At 42.2% G+C, this 13009-nt stretch overlaps 1 protein-coding gene across 1 annotated transcript in view; it reads left to right on the forward strand.

The window, feature by feature from the left end:
- Positions 1 to 13009, forward strand: part of FRAS1 (Fraser extracellular matrix complex subunit 1) — a 1618415-nt gene that overhangs the window by 207434 nt on the left and 1397972 nt on the right. The window lies entirely within an intron of this gene.

Consider the following 13009-nt stretch of genomic DNA (forward strand, 5'->3'; position numbering starts at 1 on the left):
GTTCCCAGTCTCCTCCCCGTCTCGCTATGACAGCGTCCTGGGCGTTCCCCAGCATAAATCTGTATCTCTCTCTGCATTCAGGAACATCTCATTATCTTTCCTTCTCCTCGTCCCAGTTAAATGGTGTTTTCTATTTAAAGGGACATCGTCATTTTAATTTTCACATTAACGCATTCTTGTTTCTTCATATGTATCTTGGTAGAATATGTCTGAAGAGCGAATCTTGGTAGAATCTTTAGGAAGTTCCTCACAGGAATGCAGGCTCGAACTGGCCTATAGGGCTATAGGCCCATGGCTGAACCAAAAACACAAAATGCTGGTGTGGGACAGTTTTTGGGGTCAAAGTGAGCTACTTATTTTGGCCAATGTGAGCCAGTTTGAGTTAATTCACTATGCAGCTAGTAGCTTTGACCAGAGTTGCTGAATCAATAGTCTTTAAAATGCACATTTTGCATTACATTTTATCGACAAACTCCCTCTTTGGTATCGTCACAAAAGGAATGAATAGCCATTTGTAACTGTGGACACTTTTTCATTGGTGCCCAAGACAGTTTTATGGCCCAGTCCGACCCTGCAGGAATGGGAGTTCTTGTCCCCACAGTGTGAGTCTCTCCCGGTGAGGTCTCACTTGCCTCGACACTCAGGGAGGGTGTGGCGGAGCGGCCTCACCTCACTAGCCTCAAAGAGGGGAACTCCCCCTTGGGGAGAAGGGATGAATTCCAACGATTCATCACAATATTTACAGAAAAACATAGTTGTATACAGTGGATCCAACTGGGAGTTCTTACATAGATAGTGGTTAAGGTGAAAACCTGGTGTGGCTTGGTCTTTCGAGCATCAGACGCGAAGACCTTCCCTTAATGGATCACAGCTTTAGATGACTGAGTGAGGGCTTGCCCCAGATTTTTGTTTCCTTTACTATGCTGGAAGTGGAAAGGAAGGGACCATTTGCTACTTTGGGATATAGGGCCTGATTCAAGGAAGCGTTGTTTAATGGCACAATCCCATTGGAAAATGCTCTGTGAATCAAGCCCATCGTATTTCCCTTTACCTCTGCTAAGGTTTGGTAAGAAGTGACCATTTCTCAGTGGAAGTGCAAATGTTCCACTTTTGCTTGACTTTGATCCTGAAGAGAAAGTGCCTAAGAAATAGTTGGGGAATGTGATTAGCCACCACGTCTATTGTTTGTATTTTAGAGTGAAAGAAGCAGTTAAAAGAAAATCACACTATCTGGTCTTTTCCTAATTTCAGTTATCGTTTTCCTATCATTGCTGGTGCATGTGGCCAGGTTAAGTTCATTACATGCAGGATGATATGCATTTAACTGAACTTATTATTTATTAATGAAATTACATTGATAAGGCAGGGTGCACATCAAGGGATATAAATTGGACAATTATTGCCACATGGAAAACAGGGCGTAGGGCATGAGATGTTCTCCATCAGAATGCACCTACTGCAAAGCAAAGCATAAAATAAGCACGGCCACATAGCAATTTGCTATGCAGTTCTGTAGGTTTGCTAATTTAATTGCCACTTGTGTAGCAAGGCTAGCTATTTAAGTTAGAAAAAAGCTGTATTATGTCCTGACAAGCATGGGTTGAGAGTGGAACTGCAGCTGGTATTACTAATAGATGAAAAGCAGACCAGCTGCAGCTCTAGATGAAGGTAGAGTGGGATCCATTAGGATCGGAGAACATCGCTCAAGAATCAGATGTAGAAATCATGCAGCCCCGATGGTAACACACTTTTTAGAACTACAACACTCCCCAGATGATCTTAAATGGTGGGTGATTGATGTGGTAAAAAAATAGCATGATTGTTCCAGATAAGATTTTCAGGTGGGAGTATTTTACTCCCTATTTTTAAACTTTGAGAGTAAATGTGATTTTAAGAGAGTAAAAATGACTTTTCTCCTTTGCAAGAGAGTAAAACATATGCGACATCCAGCCGACGCATGCAAAAACTTTATGGAAATCATTACTAGGCGGTAGCCTTCTGCATTGACATAATACACCTTTCATTTATTTCTCTGGCCATTTCATCTCCTGTATATAGTTAAATGTTGAAAACACAAAAACCTAGCCAATTACATAGTAAAGCAAGCCTGAATTGTGTTGTGTGTTTTGAGGTTCGATAGCAGAATTGTTTTTTGATGTTTAATGAAAGTCCTCATTTCCTGGAGCTATTACTACCTAATGGTATGCCAATACTATGATACAACATTGCAGAGAAGCAAGGACTCCATGCTGAATTTCATATCTAATATGGTCAAATGGTCATTTATATAGCACCTTTGGCAAAGCGATGTACGTATAACATATTTATCACCATTATCACCAAACCTAAGTTGGTACTCCTTTAGCGACCTTGAAAGGATGAAGGGCTGAGATGGCCTTGCCGGGATTCAAACCTGCAACCTACAGATCACGCAAATATTGCAGCAATGAGTGCTCAACCAGCTCGGCTATCTTATTGGCTAACATCTTTCAGAGGTCAGTTAACTGAATATCGACTGAGGTATAATAATCACAGTGCCTAGATGTTGGTCGAACCATGTATGAAGCGCTACATAAAGTTAAATACCTATCTGGATTATCACAGGGACAGGTTTTGTTGAGTTTCTTTTTCTATTACCAATGTGACTTTCATTTGTTTGTTTTAGAACAGCTCTTCCTGGGGAGTCAGGTTTTGGATGTTTTCATTGTAGTCTTGAAGATTTGAGAGGCTAGAACATCTGTGATTGTCTGTGATTGGTGTAATGACAATCACTCGTCCTTGAGAAAAGACACTAATGCCACAGACCATTTATAGAATGTACCTCATTGACTGCAAGGTTGAATGGATGTAAACTATATCGTGCATAGTCATCATTTTACACACGTTTTTTATAATTAGAGTGTAAATTAAAAGTGTAAAAATGCACACAGAACAGGAACTCTGAAAAATACAATTGTGCAAGACTGGAAATAAACCATTCCTTTTATCACAGTGTGCAGTTTATTTTTTTGAAAGGCTTGAGAGAAATACATTCTGTTTCCATGGCTTGCAATTACATCCATATAATTAAACATCTAAAGAAGCCTTCTGGTGTCTATCAAGTAACCTGACCTTTGCACTGACCTCTTCTCTAAACTTGTGTGTAAATGTACACAGGAAAATAATAAATCTGTCGTATTTACAAGATCTTCATGCGTAAAAAGGCCTAGTACGCACCTTATCTGGAGGCCTGAGCATGAACATACAAAAACACTGCTAGATAAGCAGGCCAGATGGATCTACCATCTTGAGACTTTAGACAAAAGGAAGGGTCTAAATAAGGAGCTACCATCGAGGTTCTTCTAGAACTGCTTGCTCTTTGGCACACTGTACCTTCATCTAGAGCTGCAGCTGGTCTGCTTTTCATCTATTAGTAATACCAGCTGCAGTTCCACTCTCAACCACTTGGCGACCATAGCGCTAGAGAGTCCCGTGGTTTGACTCATGCACCATCTCTAATGCCGGTTAAGACCTCTATGACAACCACAAGCCAACCCAGTTAGCAATTCGCACGACTAGAAACAACGTTCGTGCTTCCTCATCCAATTCTGGTAAGAATTCCAGCGCTTACCATTTGATCCATATGGGGTGAGGGACGCTTATTGCGTGTCTATGTATTCTCTATAGCACGTGTCTATTTATTTTCCCAAGCAAGATGGGGTTGAGTCACCACACGAACCCAGACGCCAGCTTTTTGTAGCTGTTGGTAAATGAAATCACGGCGCCGTAGGTACATCTTTTCCCTCTAAACTGCTGATACGGCTGCATTTGCAGTGGCTGCTACGTTCATAATATGAGTACAGCATACATCGTATTACTAAGGTACATTACGGCTATTAACTTTCCAAATGTGCACATGTGAATGCGAGTTTACCCCTTTGGGTCTGTATGGCTGGTAACATGTCCTTTGCCATACTTTCTTGTTTATCTCATCTAGAGACGCGTTCTGATACACGTGAACATATTTGTACGCTTGGCACCACCTAACCGCGCCTCAAACTTTCTAGCTTTCTAGATTTTCTCAACAGACGGTGCTTTGCTTTACCAGCACGGTCTCGTAAGTGTGTTTATACGCTTTAGTCTACCTTTTGCATGAAATAAGCCAGGATACCACCGGGATGTGCACGCACGTGTGATGGTCCGCACTACTTTTTCTTGGTCTCCATTAGACCTATTGAAGCATGCTGTAACTCAAAACCCACCTGCCATAATGGTTCAGTGGTTTACCTTCTGCCATCTATATATAAATGTTTTTTAACAATACTTTCAGGCACAGATTTCTCTTTTAATTCAAATTTTTTTTTTTTGCACTTTCAGCTTTTTCTCTTCCTGTTTTCTTCGAACTCCAATGCATGCAGGCTACCTTATCCACTGTTATAGCTAAGGGGCAGCATATTTGACATGCCCCTCTGCGGGCTCAATCTATGCATATCACTGAGGCTGCCTCGTTTTAAACATGCTTTCATGTCCAATGGGTCACGGTACTTGCAGTTTTTTGTGCTTTACAACGTTGTCTCCGTGATTTTCATTTGGTTTCTGTTTTTTTTGTACCTCAGTGGTCACGACTACTGGTCCTGAGGAAGGCGGGACTTCTTAATCTGCTGAAACGTAGATTACCCGTACCTATTGATCTAGTCATGTACGAGTGGGACACCAATCAAGACTCTTCCGGGTGTAACACGTAGACCCCAAGCTTAGTCACGCAAGATTTAATCTTTTCTATTGTAAAACCCAGTTGAGCTTAAATTGAAAAATAGCTGTAATTGAGAACATTACTCAGTTAACACTTAGCATAGTTTGTACCAAAGTGTATGCAGATCTCTTTGTGCTTTGGAATACCAATCGGATACAATTTGTTGTTTATTTCTTTTGAACAATTGTTTAAATCATTAGGATACTCTTTCTTTAGTATTTTAGGGTATCATTATTTTTCATGTATGTAAATTGTATATAGGACCCTTTATTTAAGTGTCTAAATTGTATATATTGTGTTTTTTTTAATTTATTCCTATATCTGTATTATATGCAGTGTTCAATTTCTGTTTGAAATAGATTTGAGAGTTTTTGCGCCCTTTTATTCCAAGGCAACGATATGAAGACATAGGGAGATATGTAAATTATAATCGCATATCTAGGAGCTCTCCATTTAACAGTGAGTTCAATTTAGGACCCTCTGGCAGTTGAGTAATATACAGACCCTCTGCGCAACGTCCTTTATATTGAGGAGACTACCAACAATCAATATGAATGTTTTCTGAGCCATGAGGCTCGTGCCTGTCAGGACATATTCCAGCTTTTTTCTATATGCATCCCAGTCCTTGACAGAGTAGGGAATTACCCTCCAGTATATCATAGCTATTTAAGTTACCCTGTTCAAAGAAAGCACAGCTCACCTTGCATTCCGCTCTTGCCTTCAGGGCTCTCTCCACTCTCTTTTCTCTGTTCATTGCAAGCTCAAAGGGGCTAATGGAGAGAGAGTGCAGTAGTAATCCTCTCCTCTGCTCTTGCGTGCCAGAGGCATGTGTGGGAGTGCTAGGAAAGAATATATACATTTTTCAAATAATTGCAATCCAGAAGTAATCGGGCGGATACCTTTTAGTCAGCTAACTATATCCTGTCTGGCAAAGACAGCTATGTGCTGACTTTATTTTTTTTTAAGACAGTCATGCAATTCCATTTCTAATACTTTGTTGTAACATCATGCATAATTACAGTATTGCAACTGTAAAACACTGCCTTGTCCCCATACTTTACAGTAAAGTTTAGGTTTGTGTATCTAAATCTCAGTGTCAACCATATTTCATTTTGTTGGGGAAGATGACTAGTGAACACTTTGGAAATGCACATCAGCAAATTATTTTGATGGCAAGCTTAGTTCTGTAACCTGCTGGTTACATACATCTGTGCAACTGGTGCTGAACCCATGAGCTGATCCTATGCTCCTTAACATTCTATCTTATCAACCCGTTACATTATACCAGCCAGGGGTGTTGCTAGGTCGGGGAAATATCAGGGGCTAAGCTAATGTTGGGACTGGCGGGACTCGGGGCTAGCTAGCATTTTGGTTGTAGCACCTGAGCTTCTATCCGGGACTACAACCAAAAGACCTGGGCTATAGCCCCGTTGCCCTCTGACCCCCACTAGCAACGCCTCTGATACCAGCTACCCTGAAAGTGAGATGGACGCAAACTACAATATTCCACCTAGGTCGTCCAGCTCTCTGCCTACTGCGTCATCCTCTCAGCTTAGTCTCCTACTTTCTTTCCTCTTACATAACGAATACACAAAGCTAACTAGATGTTAACGCAAAGTAGTGATCGATAGTTCTGTCCAGTCTGTACATCTTCAGATCTACTGCAATACCATACACTGGAATTAGCCTCCAGAGCTCTTTGCTCCATGATTATGATTGCATTATGTATTATCACCTGTGGCAGAGAACTGACCAAACTGTTTTCAGGGCGTTTTTATCCTAGCCATTTATTTATATCTGTCCATTCATGCAGCTAACCTTTTACATTTTACAGACACTCATCCAGGGCTTGCAAAGTCCTTTTCGGCCACTGGCCTAGTCTGGTAGATTTTATAAAGTGTGAGTACCATTTGCAGGGGATGCTTGAAACTTGTCATTAACATTTACTTAGTTTGCAGTAAATGTCAAATAAAGGTTTCCTGTGCAAGGCTGGCCTCTGGGTGGCAGCAATGTTGCAAACATAAAGTGGGTTTGTGGTGACATGCACCATTTTGCAGAAAGAGCATTTACATTTATTGCCATCCCTTGTAATGGGATGAGTGCATTTCTCTGAGGTCGAGCAGGTAAACTAAGTTACTCGACCTGCAGGTCTAGTGGAATTTTAAAGAATTTGCAAGGCCCAACTCATCTCACTAATGTCTTCAGCGGTAAACAAAACGGGTGTAATGTTGCTTGTTTAATGTCGGATACAAATAACTTATGGTGATATTAAACATATTAGTACAGTATTGCTAATCAAATGGGATATTCGCTAATCAAGAACATTTTAATTAGTAAACTCTGCAAATCAATTTTTTTAAACTAATTTATGCCTTGTATTGGCAAAGGTTTTGGTACTGCTTTGCAACATGCTTTTACAAGTGAATGAAGTCTGTTGCACTGGAGAAATAAAATGTGTAAGCATTGGTACCGCCGGTGGACTGTGTCTGGAGTTATGTGCCTGTAAGTGTGACTTAACGTTCCAGAGGGAATTAAGGGCTGTTGCGGAGGGTAAGGGCACCTAATTCCTGACATGCTCCTCCCCTGGTCTCCATTGCATCGGGCAGGCTGCCCAAATAAAGTCAGAAGAGGGGAGGAGGAGAAAGTCTTCAGAGGCATGTCATGTTTCCATGGTAATGCAGCACACAAGCCAGCAAACGTAAGGCTGGTAGCTGACTTATATAGCCTGGAGGTGGGACCAGAGCAGCCCTGGTGGGTGCCGGTGAACCACATAAAATCCAAGGGTGGCGATAAGAATACTGTGGTTTGGTGGGAGCCAAGGCAGTGGGGAGGAGGGTGAGGGGCAGGGAAGATACATGGAGAAGGCGGTGAGGGAGCAGACCGGCATGGAAAGCTTTAGAGGCAGCCCACCATTCAGGAATGAACAATATTGAGCAAGCTAGCAGAGATTAGTGCCCGCTATTCCTTAATCCCGGTTGGCTGGGCCACGTCAAGTACTGCGTGTTATTTGGCATGTTATTTGGCAATAACTTACTTGGACCTAAATGACGGCTTACATGTTAAAAACAAAGCGACCTGTTTGTGTAATTAATTTTCATGAACCTACACGAATAGCTCCTGGCTCTGTATAAACTACTGCAGAAATAGGTGAACGCTTTTCGGGCTTGTAAATCTTTTTCACTGTAATAAAACTCTTGGCCCCTAGTTTTGCCATCAAGGATAGCTGACCCGGTTAGCACTGCCACAAGGTGCCAGCCTTCCATCCTTGGAGAAATTAAGAAATCATTTGTAGAACATATACAGCCCGAGTCTTGTTGTAGAATAATGAAAACAAATGATCAGATTTTCTTTCCTTTACTAAAATAAAAATGGAAAGATGCCCTTTTTTAAAATTACTTGTTTTAATTGAAATTTAAACAATTTTTACAAGGGTATTCCCAAATGTCTCATCAGATCCTGAAGTCCTCACAAGGTCCTAAGTCTTAATGTCTGCTAAGCCACATCCTGGGAGTGCCCTTTGGCTCCAGTGGGTGGATGTTAGACATTTTGATCGCTGGGCTTTTCTATGACGTGTCTACGGAGTAGGCCAGTCTCCTGAAAAAAACCAACCACTGCGATAACCACCAAAAGATGCACTTTTAATCGCACTGAGATCGAGCATGATTTGTAAAACAAAGAAACGCTAACCCCGAGACACATGCAGCGATGTGCGTGTATTTCTCATTTCCTTGGCTCCAATGAAAATGCATAGTTCAGGCTAAACGTATGCCTCGATTTTAACTGCACCCCTTTTCTTCTAGCTGCTGTGTGCCGCGTTTTTCAGATTATTATGTCTATCGTTCCTCTTCACGTGTCTTCTCCTCGTGCCTTTGAGTACCTCGACTCTCGTGGGCCTCATTCTACATTTCCTGTGGCCCTTGATTTTCCCACTCCCTGGTCTCATTCTCCAGCTTCTGTCCTTCCTTTTCCGACGCTGACCACTGAAATCCTTGTTCCGTTGACGTGCATTCTCCAATCAATGATAATTATAATGGGTTATTTATAAAGCGCTTAGTACCCAGAGGTTTCTAAGCGCGGACCTGGGGATCGAGCCTGCGTTGCTTCGCATCGTCTTGCTTAGAAGTATGCAGAGGTACTGGAAATTGCTCTCCGGGACATGCACTGAGGAGAGAAGGGCATATTTCTGACATTCGTTTTGCTGTGCCCACCTCTCCTTTTGTTTTTTTAATCGGAAGCACCGACCACCGCAGGTAGCCTTTCACCAGGCAGCTCCAAGCGTCATTCTCTCAGCCCCGCCCTACCCAGCAGATGAGGACTGCTGTTTTTCTAAAGGGCTACCTGCAGGGATCAGCGCCTCTGGTTAAGACTCAAAATGAGAGGTGTGTGCATTGTTATTATACCTTTTGGTGCATCCACCTCCCCTTTTGCTTCTTAATCAGAGAGCTGATACCCGCAGGCAGCCCTTTCATCACGTGGCAGAGAGCCTCTCTGTTGGGTGACCTGGGACTGAAAGAGTGATGCACCTGGAGTCAGCGCCTCAGATTAAGGAACAAAATGTGAGACAGGTGCACCAAATGTATGATAGTAGTAGGCCCACATCTCCACCTGAGCTAATAGCTGGATAGAAAGGGTCAGCTGGTGGCTAGGGCTAGTGGGGGGGGGGGGTTCAGTAGAGCCCCAACCCACTTAAAGACCTAGGCAAGCCTTTCCTGTGAAAGTGCCTGTTTGTCCACACAGGCTGCATTCAGTCCTGTGCCTCATTGGCAGATTGCTCAGCCGAAGCAATTCTCTTGTTCAAAAACAATGCTTACTTTTATCTCAGATTGACATATTTGTCATGTTCTTTCTACTACACAACTTGGGGCTCTTAAAGGAAAAACACATAATTCTTATTTTTTACCTGTCAAGCCTAGTGTTCCTGATAAGATTTGGAAGTGGGAGTATTTTACTCTCTATTTTTTAAAGTTTGGAGTAAAATGATTTCTTAGGGAGTAGAAATGTAAGTTCAATTCCCAATGGGAGTATTTTATAAGTGAGTACAAATATGTTTTAACTGGAAAACGGATTTTTTTTTTAAATAAGGATTTCCTTGCACCTAGTTATTCATACACATTAAAAGATGCATGTTTACTTTTTCCGATCAGGCACCAGTAATTTCTTCCTGCAGTTCTACATGTACTATTGGTCCAAACATATCCATATAGCCATGTGAGTGAAAGGAGAGGCACACGGTCCTAAATATTTTGTTTCCTATTTTTTTGTTGGGAGTATTTTAACTCCCTATTTTTAATTTTTTACGGAGTATTCTCCTATTTTTAGGGCGTACAAGTAGCCGATACACGCCTTATCTGTAGGGTTGGTCAAGCTTTGCAAAATGTAAGCCAGGCATAGTCAATGTGTAGTCACACTTATTACACGTTTAAAAAAACGCATTTGAACACAGTGCACTTTACCATCTCCAGTGGACAGTGTAATTAAGCACCACAACTGAAAAATAACACCCAATGCAATTGAATGTACAGATGACCATCTGTTCGGAACACAAAAAACTAGAATAATTTGATTGAGAAAAAAAACAGTGCTCTACAGATTATTTATTAACAGCTTCACTTGCACCGAATTGCCCTCGAAGCAACCTAGCTAAAAAATAATTGAGAAAGGAACTGAAACCGTCACTGCAATTTAAGAACGTTAGTAACGTGGTGCATACTGCTGTACACGGACCGTCCAAAATAGTCCTGCGCAGTGACCACAGCACAGAATTCTCTGAAATAATAATGCGCGGCATTAAAGAACCACGGGGCGCTTGAAATGCAGGCCTACACGCGGCGCAGCTTGGATCTTCACGCGATAATCTCAAACGCAGGCAGCCCTTTTAACGCGTGTCAGAGAAGCCTCTCTGTTGGGTGATGTGGACTCTGAAAGAGTGATGCCCCTGAAGTCAGCGCCTCAGATTAAGGAACAAAATGTGAGACAGGTGCACCAAATGTATTATAGTAGTGGGCCCACATCTCCACCAGAGCTAAGAGCTGGATAGAAATGGTCAGCTGGTGGCTAGGGCTAGTGGGGGGAGTTTCAGTAGAGCCCCCGCCCCAGCCCACTTAAAGCCCTAGGCAAGCCTTTCCTGTGAAGCAGCAGCAGCAGCAAATCACGCTGGTGCGTAACCGACGCAGGATGAACGCCTGCCTGCCTTTACCCCGGTGACTGGCTCTCTGCAGCTGCTATGGCTAGAAGAGCACAGGCCCGGGAACTGTTCAAGCGCCGGTGATGGACGGTGCTGTGTGATAATTCGGGCAGCCCTCGCTATGTTTATCAGTGCCGTGCTGTCCCTGTATAGCATACAGTCGCTCATTCATGTCTGCTTCTTTTCAGCGCCCACCATAATGGCAGGCACGCTGATCTGCCTCACAGTGGCAAAATAACACAAGCTGCACATATCGAAAAATCCAAAGGCCTAATTAGAAGGAAGCGCTCTATAAAGGATGGCAACTTATAGAAGTCTCGAAAATGGTACTTCACTATTGGATCCGGGCCGAAGGAATAAACCGCAAGAGGTGTGACAAATGAATGTGGTTATCTAGAATTGTTCTATAAACATGGTTCAGCAACTAATAAATGCCGACTCGCCTTGTGATTTAAATGGGATAGATCAGAAGCTGTGGTGTGGATATAACGAGGGGGTGCTTGCAAAGTTATAGGCGTGGCTTAAAGAGTGAACGGTGTGCTCCACGGGGGGGGGGAGATGTGTCGGGCAAGGCCACCTGTACCAAACTACACATCATGAGAACCTACAAACATGTATTTTGGGTTGCCCTGCATGGTCCCATGTGGCCTTATGTACATCCATTCTGCACACCATCTCTTTTTGGTTTGAAAATACGTTACTATCTCCCCCAGTATACAAACAAATCATTCTGTAAATATATTGGACAAAAACCACCAGTGTGGGCAGAACTGGACCTAGGATTTCTGGGAGGGCAAGACAAGCCCAGGCCCCTAAATATGCTTTTAGAAGGACATCAGTGACTTCACAGAAAATGGCATCAAAGAATCAGTCTGATACTCATCATAGAAAGTCGCATTAAAGGAAGTTCCCCGGAGTAAGCCAAGACAAAAAATCGTTGATGTCCAATATATAACTGGTCACTTGCATAATATAGAGTGTAATATCACGAGGGAGGCTTTTCTGGAGTAGCGGACAGTGTGAGCTGAACCACATCAAGGGATTTCAAATGTTGGCACATAAGGCACAATGAGAAAATATGGTTTGCCCATCAGCACCAAATTTGGTTAAGTGGTGGAGGCAGGACTGGACACCAGTCTGCAACTCTCGTACTTGAACACATAACTTTCCAGTTCTAGTTAGTAGAAATAGTGTTTGCCACAGGTGTTTTTACAAATTTGGTTTGAAAACACAATGTGACTTTGGAGTGCACTGCAAAACAGAGTCTGATCGAGTTTTGCTAACTGAAAAAACTCTCATTTTTATGGTGTATATATTTGGCCATATAATCTAAAGAACAGAGATGCTCTTAATTCAGAAGCTACAGATGATTATTTTGACTGACAATTGATTCTCCAAGCAAAGCTTTTATTTCTTTTAAAAGATAAGGCAAGCTGCATGCCTAATAATAAATGCCTCTGGCACTAAGCACAGGTTCCAAGCACATCAGGCCATGGATTGGGCCTGTGACAAACAGTGCAAAGTGCCTCCACTGCAGGATTGTCTTATAGTGCGATCAAAGCAGGCCCTTTTTACCAGGGAGATCTTGAGGCAGTTGTGAGTAGGCAATTTCAGGCAATTTCGCAGGACTTTAAAATCATTGGAGGGCCGGGCCAGGGAAAACCTCTCCAGGCCAACAACCTCTCTGGCAAATTACCATGACTCAGATAACCTCTTCTCCTTCCCGTCTTTACCCTCACATTAGCTTTCAACAATACTTGTTTTTTTATGGAAATGTCTTGAAAATCACACATCATAATATATTACTTGGGCAAATACATAAATTCCTTATAAACATATGCTAAGCAAAATGAACACAATTGTAGCATTGTTTTATCCATCTTCAATGGAAGACTACAAACCCTAGAATGCAATTCAGTATGAAACCTATTTATCGTAAATGGAACACTTGTTTGCTAAAGAAAGTATATTGTGCATTACTGTATCATTTTATAATGGTATTTTCCCAACTCTATTATACAAATGGCGCAGAACCAGAAATGCATTTAATATGCTTTCTCCACAATGCACAATCCCAAAAACATTGTCCTTAA

This window comes from Ambystoma mexicanum, chromosome 6p, assembly GCF_040938575.1.
Source record: "Ambystoma mexicanum isolate Mex_15411 chromosome 6p, UKY_AmexF1_1, whole genome shotgun sequence".
NCBI classification, from domain to species: Eukaryota; Metazoa; Chordata; class Amphibia; order Caudata; family Ambystomatidae; genus Ambystoma; species Ambystoma mexicanum.